The following is a 9,333-nucleotide window of genomic DNA, read 5'->3' as shown; positions in this document are numbered from 1 at the left end:
AATAGCCAACATGACATATATGAGGTGAGACAAGATCTTTCTGTTATGCTTACTCCGTGTAACTCATCATCTAGTTATCATTTTCCATGCTTGTGGAGTCTTGTATTTATTTGAGCCAGAGGTGATACACTTAGCCACTTATCATTATCTTTGTTTTTCATGATGTGTTTGCTTGTGGGCAAGCAAATGCTTAGGTGTGGGGATATTTGATAAGTGTCTAAATGTACGTATTTGAGTGTATGTATTTGTTACCTCCAGCATGTATTTTCATTAGAATTGATGCCCGTTTTGTGCTTAATCATGTGTTATTTGCTTTGCAGGGCACGGGAACACAATGGATGGCACGAGGATATGATTCGGGTGAAAAAGAGAAGAAAACCAGGGCGTGGTACTATAGGGGTATTCACTGTAGCAAAGAACATGTAGCATCGACACTGTAGCAAGATTACTGTAGCTGTCACTGTAGTACCTGGAGAGTTTTAAGTCAAGATTTGGATCATGGCATACGGCCTCAATGCTGCCCGGTATAGAGCCCGGGATGATCACTATAGCTATAATTGTAGATATTTACTTGATGGAGTATGCCTACCCCAAATAGTGTCAATGTTGAGCTCCATAGCGAGTGGTATGGCACTCAGGATGGAGGCGATAGTGAGTGGTATCGCACTCAGGATGGAGGCCATAGAGAGTGGTATAGCACTTGGTATAACACTCAGGATTGGGGCCATAGGGAGTGGTATAGCACTCGGGATGGAGGCCATCAAGGGGGTATGATGAGTGGTATATAGAGGGATTTTTGGAAATAGATTGGGGACTTTTTTTGGCTGGACTTCTTGGAGACTCTAGGGCAGAAATTTGAAGGGTTTTTGGCAGCCATCACTTGGAGGAAGGAGAGAAACGAAGACACCAATCTTTCGGAGAGTTTGGCTTGAAGCTTCAGAAGATCAAGAGCTTGAACTTAAAGGGGAAGCCTCATCATCAAAGGAGGAGAAGCATTCGGCATCTCTAGGGCTAGAAGAAGCATCATTCGGCCGGCATTCTCTCTCATCTTCATCATTCGGACTAGGGAGTGTCATTTATGCATTTACTTCTTGCTTTTGTTGTGTTTGAGATACTTATTTGTATGATGGCACACTAGACCCCCAAGGGCGCTGGATGTAGGTGAACCTTGGGGGGTTCATCTTGTATTTTTGATGGTACATTTATATTTGATATGCATTGGTGTGATTTATGATTTGGCTCATTGTGTTTCATGCCTAGAACTATTATGTGGAGAAATCCTTAGTTCTTGTTTGAGTTGTACATGTAGACGTGACCTACTCGCGTGTACTAGATCGTTAATGAGCTAATAGGGGTATTTGTTGACCAACATGCAGAGAAATTGGGTGTATGTAGCCCCTCCGAACCATGATTATAAACTTAGGTTAAGTGTGTCCTTGTTGCGTGATCTCCATTCACTTAATGCAATCGTAGGAATATGATTAAGGAGAGATCTTTGTCATCATTTGTACGGGATTAGGGTTTAGCCGCCGAGAAATTGGGGTTGAACTATTGTTGAGGTCCGTCGGTCTAAATCACCCGTGCCATGTATTTTCATGCATCCTTATATCTTGATGACCCCTCTTGGGAATCCTCATCCCTAGCCCTATTCTTATCATCATTGCTCTTGTGATTTTCTTGCTTGACTTGGAGTTGTTACACTTGTGTTTTATTTACAATCTTGCTTGTATTAGATTAGTATACCATGCTTGAATTATAAGGTTAGAAAGTGAGTGATGGAGGAGTAATAGGAGCTCCTTAACCCCGTGGAATACGATCCTTGGGCTTTTGCTCAAGGTATTACTTGGCGACCCCGTACACTTGCGGGTGATCAATCACCAAGCCACCGGTACTAGTCCCCTACAAGGTCCCGCCGGAGAAATCGGTCAATCTCAACATCTCACACCCCATATGACCGCAATACGCTCTAGGGACACCTAAGAGTGAAACCGATTCCTAAGGATAGATCTAACCCTAATTCCCGGAGTAGGATCTCTAACCCCCTACAAGGTCCCAGTGGAGAAATCTCTCAATCTCACACCTCACACCAAATATGGTAGCATAGAGTTTAGGGAATACGGAGATAAGAAACACTCAATCGGAAGGGAGAGCGGACACTCTACTATCTCATGACTCACCCTCTCAACCCTCTTTAACCTTGACGTTCTAACTCTAATGGAGACCTCTCTCACATCAAAGTAACAAATCATGCAAATCCAATCAACCGCAAGGATTAATTAAACAAGCAAGCAATGGGAATACAAGGTTAAAACTCAAATAAACTCGAATTAATAGAAACATAAAGCAAATCATAACAAAAACATAAATCCTAGGGTTCACATGCCCAAATACCTACTAAGGTTTAGCCCTCCATGGAGCAAGTTACAAAACAATGATTATTACAATGAAAAACAATGAAAACCATGAAGTAAAACCCCCTTAAATTCGTGATGATGGCCTTGATGGTCGCCCAACGTCTTGAAGAATCCTTATCCGAAGCTAGGTCGCCGAAGGCTCCCTCTTTGCTATGATGGAGAGAAGATCGATCAAAGTTGGTGATGGGCGTCCCCCAATATCGTCAAAGACCTCCTCCAAAACCCTAGCCGCCTTGCCTTCAAAGTGCTCACGAAAACCCTCGCCAAAAGTCCCTCAAAAATAAGGCAAACGGCCTATTTAAAGCCCAAAACCGCGCCTGTCACGTACCCTCACGCGCCCGTGTGGATTTTCCACGTGGCCGCGTGGGATGCAGGAATTTCCATGCGGGCGCGTGAGCAGTAATTTTGCTACATCACAGCTTCAGTGAAATTGCATGTGAATCTTCTTGGAAGTTGGCACACATCTCCATGTTTATGAACTCCTCTCATGTTTTGGTACTTGAATTGAACAAGTTCTCCCAACATTGTGTCTTTATAGCCTATCTTTGCTTCCTTTTAACTCTTCAAGGCATTCACAATCTATATGCATAAAAGAACACCAAATACACAATATGAGACATAAACCATGGTAAAATTGATGCTCAATGTATGTAAAACACATATAAAAATATGTCTACTCAAGCACTTATCAAACTCCCCCACACTTAAGTCTTTGCTTGTCCTCAAGCAAAATTAAACATTAAACTCATGGAAAGAAAAGAGAAGTGCTTGGCCTAAGGTTCACCAAAAGAGTACAAGAATAAAATTCTACATTCATGGAGAGAGTCAAAACACTAGACAAAACAATCAATGCTCTAGCAAACAATCCAATAAAAATTGAAAGTGATAAAATCCGAATGCGTGTGTGTGTGAAAAACTCAACTCATGTCACACTATGTCCACTACCAAGTTCTTATTAACATGGGACTTATTTATAAACAAAAAGAATAGGTAGTAGCTTCACACAACCTCCAAGGAAGCCCTTTCCCAAGATGCCTCCCGAGTGGCTTTCACAGTTTAGAGGTGGTAGCTCTTTCTACCAAGGATGGTAGCTTTCACACATCCCATGAGATAGCTCTTTCTCTCATTAGGGCATAACTAGTATCCAACTTATGAGAGTAGCTACAGACATCATGGGTGGTAGCTCTTTCCACCCCCTATGTACAAACAACAAACAATTTCCAATTTTTTTTTTTCAAATAAAAACTAGCACACTAAAGTCCCAAACATAATGGACTAGAGTCTTCATAGGTCTAATGAGTGAGAAAAGTGCACAAAGAGCAATCGGACAAAAATATTCAATAAAATTGGATGAAAACTAGAGCATGATAAAATCCATGTTTATAACCTCCAAAAACTAAGAATTAAACTCTTAACCCTAAGGTGATCCTTCATTGGCAACAAGAGCATGCTCATGAAAACACAAGTAAAAGTCATGTATAAGGTGAACCCTCCCCCACACTTAAGATGTACATTGTCCTCAATGTACGCATGCAAGCACAATAAAAATAATAACAATGGAAGTATAATGTGTGTGGGAATGCAATTAAAACAATACTCCCCTGAACTCCTCATTAATCGTTTGGTGAAGTCTAACTCATGGGCTTGTTGTATGGGTTGTGAAGCTCACATGACCATGTGACAACATCACATGATCATGTCTATGACTAAAACACCATCCACCTCACTCTCAAGGTCATATGCACAGAATATAAGGGGTTCAGTGAAGCTTAACAAAATGTAAAAGAAAATACGAGTTCAGACAAATAACATAATAGAGCATATACTCGCATAAAAGGAAGACAAGAAGATAACTCTCAGAAGGTGAAGCCTTTATGAGTACAAAAGTCTAAATACTACGAACAAAACAACTAAGAGCAAGAAACTAAAATAACAGTCTCATGAGTGTGACGCCTCAAGCGTCAGTAGCTGTAGCTGGTGCTGGTGCTACCACAAAAGCGAAGGAGACCTCCTCGTCAAGAGTCTGCTGAATACGATCAAGACGCTCCAGAATCCGTGCCTGGTTCTCAAGAATGGTAGCAATGGCAGCCTCAAGTCGACTCAAGATCGGCTGATGCTGCCGGGGCTGCCCCAGTGACTATGGGCTCGGCTGCAGGTGGTGCCTCTGTAGCCTCAGCAGGCTCCTCATCATCCCCAGATGACGATTCTACTAGTGCATATACGCCCGAGCCTGTACGTCGCACAATGCCCATCAAACGGAGAGTGGCCAAACCCAATGGTGCCGGAGTACTGACTCTCTCCTCGCCTCTGACCGAATGGATAAGACCTATCTTGAACATAAGACGAGTGATGTAGGGTCCTGCAAACAATACTCCCAATCACAGGTACTCACTCTGATGATGAAAGTAGTCAGCAACCGCATATCCTAAGTGGAGAGGGACTCCATGGGCCATGGAGTGGAGGTACAAAAGATCTGTCCTGCGAAGTGAACCAGTACCATCCCCCTGACCTATCACAGACCTGCTAAGAACAGCATGGCCTTTTTCCAGCACACACGGGCGCGTGGGAAAGCCACTGATTGCTTCCCCGCAAGTGTACGGGATCACCAAGTAATACCTCGTGTGAAGACACGAGGATCGTATTCCACGGGCCTAAGGATCTCCTATTACTCCTTCTCGAGCTATTATCTAGCCTAAGATCTCAAATGATGGATTTTTACTCTACTAAAAGCAATTAAAACTAAAATGTGATTATGACCAAATTAGAGAGAACCAGCAATAAGCAAGCAAGAAAATCAATGAGGTGCAAAGGCCTATGGATGAGGATCCCCTTGAGGGGTTATCATGCAACATGGATGATGATTTAAAGATGCAAGGGTAAAATGGACCATGAGATTCCAAGATTAGAACAACCCCAATTTCTCGGCGATGGAACCCTAATCCCATACAAACATAGATAGGAATTTCTTCCAAATCTACATTCCTACGATTGCATTAAGTACGAGGAAATCTCACTTAGGAATAAACCTACTCTTCTTCGGATTAAACCTACATGGAGGGCTACCAAACACCCAATTTCTCGGCGTGATGATACAAGTATCCCCTTCTAATCCATTCATGATCTAATACATGCAAGCAAGTTACATCTACATGCATCACTCATAAAAGAGCTACGGATTTCTCCTTAGTGTAGCACTTATCATGAAAACAATGTATTAAATCTCAAAATTACCCTAGCATGGAATTAACAAGTTATCATCCAACATACATGATAAAACCCCCCAAGGTTCACCAACACCCGGTGACCTTGGGGGTCTAGTGTGTCATCATCTCACAACAAGCAATACAAACAAGCACAACATGAATCAAAAGCATAAATGACACTCCCTAGATGAAATGGTGAAGGAGGAGGTGAAGAATGTGCCGAATGATGCTTTCCCCGCCAAAGGAGTGCCAAATGACGCTTCCTCTAGCCGTGGGTCTCCTTTCTTCAAATCGTGGTAGATCTCCCCTTGAATGATGTTGTCTTCTTGCCTTGAGAATCTTGGACCTTGGGCTTGGATGATCTTCTAGCTTCCTTGCCCTACTTTTCCTTCCCAAGGTCGCCCAAAAACTCTCAAGTGCTCTCCCCAAAGTCGGCCAAGAAAAGGTCTCCAAAAAGCCTAGCTGAAAAGTCTCCAATATTTGCCCTAAAGTTGGTATTTATATCCCCCCAAGGCATACGGGTCGTATGGGGGTCGTATGGGGGTCGTATGGCACCCAAAAACCCTAGATTCGCGATCCATACGGGCTGCATACGGCCCCCATACTGGGTAGTATGGAAATCTGGGCAGACACTCCAAAACAATCCGCTGCTACAGTGCATACGGCCCCCATACTGGGTAGTATGAAATTCCTGTTTTCTTCTCTTTTTTTCCCAAATGATATCTTCTTGTTCTCCATGGCTTTCTTATGCCCTACAAAGCAAATAGAAGACGATTAAGCATAAAACGGGCATCAAACCTCACAAAATACATGCAAAGTGAATACGATAATTATATGAAAACACCTACATGTAGACACTTTTAAGCCACGCGCCCACGTGGGCGCGTGCTTGGCTCGGCCGAGCAGCCACGCGCCCGCGCGAGTGAACCGCATGGGCTGCACCCTGCGCGGCCATGCGCCCGGTCGCCGCCAGCCCGATAGCGGTCACGTGGCGCTGGCGGCTCTCGGCCGCGGGCTCACGCGCCCACGTGGCCCAACCACGCGGCCGCGTGGCCTTGATTCCAACGCGTGGGCAAGCCGCGCGACCGCTTGGGTGCTGGACTTCGGAGATTTGGCCGGAATTGGGCTCCTACGCCTCACACAAATCATTCTCATACATTGAACAAGTGTCTAGCATGATTACCTATCAGAACTATCATTAAAATACCATGAAAACTCCATGAAAATGACCTTGAAGAACATGGAAAGGGGAGAAGGGAGTGAAGGCTTACCGGAGCGAATCGGAGAAGAAAACATGGTGTAAACTCTGGCAAATTACCTCTAATCCTCCAAAGAGTTGAAAACAATTGGTTTTAGAGATTAAAAATTGAGCTTTATAGGAGTGGAAGGTGGAAGATGAAAGGGTTCTTTGAAAATAGAAGATGATGAATAGTGCCCCTTCATATTATTATAGGCACATGGAGGTGTGGATTTTCCACACCCCCGCGTGGGTACTGTACACGACCGCGTGAAAATTCCACGCAGCCATGTGGACTGCAAAATTTCTGCAGACAGTCCATAGAGTGCAGAATTTAATACCATTTTTTCAACATTAAACATCAAATTCACCCTAAACCATGTTATTCACAAAAACAACAATTCAAATCATCGAAAAAATTCCATGAAAACACCAGCGGTCAACAAAATTAATCAAGATACACACTCATGAATTTATTTCTGCAGAATTTAAATTTTTAGTCTAAAAACTAATTAAAAACTTGGGTTGCCTCCCAAGAAGCTCTTGTTTAACGTCACTTAGCTTGACGTACCAGTTTTTACCTCATGGTGGCTCATAAAAATGAAAACCCTCTTTCCTAGCAACCTCCACACATGATGGACAGAAATTCTTCATACTCAATTAGAAATTTTTGACTATATTACCGAATGAGGGAATGTCGCGCTTTTCCTTCGTGTGTTTATCCCTAAGTGTGTTGGAGTACTTTCGTTGGCGACGTCTCGACCTCTTGACTCGACGAAAAATTTGTTACAAAAATCCTCCTTGAGGTTGTTCATTAAGGACTTGTTTTTCACAATTGGTTGTGTCCTCCTCCTTAATGTCCGGCCACACCTCATATGGATTTGGATTGAGAAATTCTGCGGTACTAATCAAAAAATCTCATCATTGACATCAAAAATAACAAGTATCATCAAAAGTCAAGAGGTGCTTCATTGCTTCGGCGAGGGCGGTATGTGATCTTTTCTTCTCCAATGTGTAATATCATCTCGCCTCCATCCATGTCAATGAGAGCCTTGGAGGTTCTCAAGAAGGGTCTTCCTAGAATTAATGGAACCTCCGCATCTTCATCGACATCTAACACAACAAAATCTGCGGGAAAAAAATATACTTGTCAACCTTTACCAAAACATCTTCAATTATACCTCGAGGGATGACGAGCGGAGCGATCGACCCAATTTGTAATGTCATCGCGGGTTGGCCATAGCTCTCCTAACCCCAATTTACGAAAGCAAAGTATACGGCATGACATTAATACTAGCTCCCAAATCGGCTAAAGCTTTTTCTTCCCCCAAACCTCCGATTACACAAGGTATGATAAAGCATCCCGGATCTTTCATTTTGTTTGGCAGATTTTTCTGAAGCATTGCCAAACAATTCCCTTCTAACACCACAGCCACAGTTTCTTCCATCTTCCTCTTGTTGGTCAATAGGTCCTTCAAGAACTTTGCATAACGAGGCATTTGAGATAACACCTCTACAAAGGGAATGTTAATGTGTAACTATTTGAATAGATCCAGAAATTTCCTGTTTTGCGCATCAACTTGGTCTTTCTTCAAATACGCTGGATAAGGGATCCTTGGAGTATATGAAGGAAGTGACGCATGACTGAGTAAGCTTCTAGTTATCTTGCACCTTATCATTTTGGCGGTTCTTGAGGAAATTGACAATCTTCCCGAGTGGGGGTTTTAGCTTGAAGAATTTCAGAATTTTTTTCTCAGTGATGAGCTCTTCTTGGAGCTTTCGACCACTTCTCAAAGTGATCGCCTTCACTTGCTCCCTTGGGTTAGTCTCGGTATTACTTGGTAGGCTCCCTAAAGGTCTCTCCGCCAATGACTTCGCTATTTGTCCAACTTGATTCTCCAAATTATGTAAAGAAGCGGTATGATTGCGGAGTGTTGCCTCTATGCTTTGGAACCTTGTGTCAGTTGATTGAATAAACATTGATAAAAACCCTTTCTAATTCTGAAACTCTCTCTGGAATCGAAGGTGTTTGCTGAAATCTGGGTGGGCAGTGGTCTTTTGCTGTCCTTGATTGCCCCATGAGAGATTTGGGTGGTTTCTCCATCCTTTGTTGTAGGTGTTGCTATACGGATTACCTTGTCCTCTTCCCAAATTGCCCACAAAATCTACTTGTTCACTTGGGGCTGAAGTTGTAATCAAGATAGGACAATCTGACAGCATATGTGAACTCCCACAACCATCACAACTTGTGATTGCGGCTACCCTTGATGAAGTCAAAGTGTCCAATTTCTTGCTCAGTCCTTCTACTTGGGCTGCCAAGGATGTAACCACGTCGATCTCATGGAGTCCGACCACTTTCTTCTTTTCTCTTACATTCCATTAGTAGCTATTCAAACCTATTTCCTCAATTAATTGTCGGGCTTCTTCGGAAGTCTTGTTTCCCAATGTTCCTCCTGCGGCGGCATCAAGAAGTTGTTTG

This window comes from Dioscorea cayenensis, chromosome 7, assembly GCF_009730915.1.
Source record: "Dioscorea cayenensis subsp. rotundata cultivar TDr96_F1 chromosome 7, TDr96_F1_v2_PseudoChromosome.rev07_lg8_w22 25.fasta, whole genome shotgun sequence".
NCBI classification, from domain to species: domain Eukaryota; kingdom Viridiplantae; phylum Streptophyta; class Magnoliopsida; order Dioscoreales; family Dioscoreaceae; genus Dioscorea; species Dioscorea cayenensis.
This window is presented reverse-complemented; position numbering follows the sequence as displayed.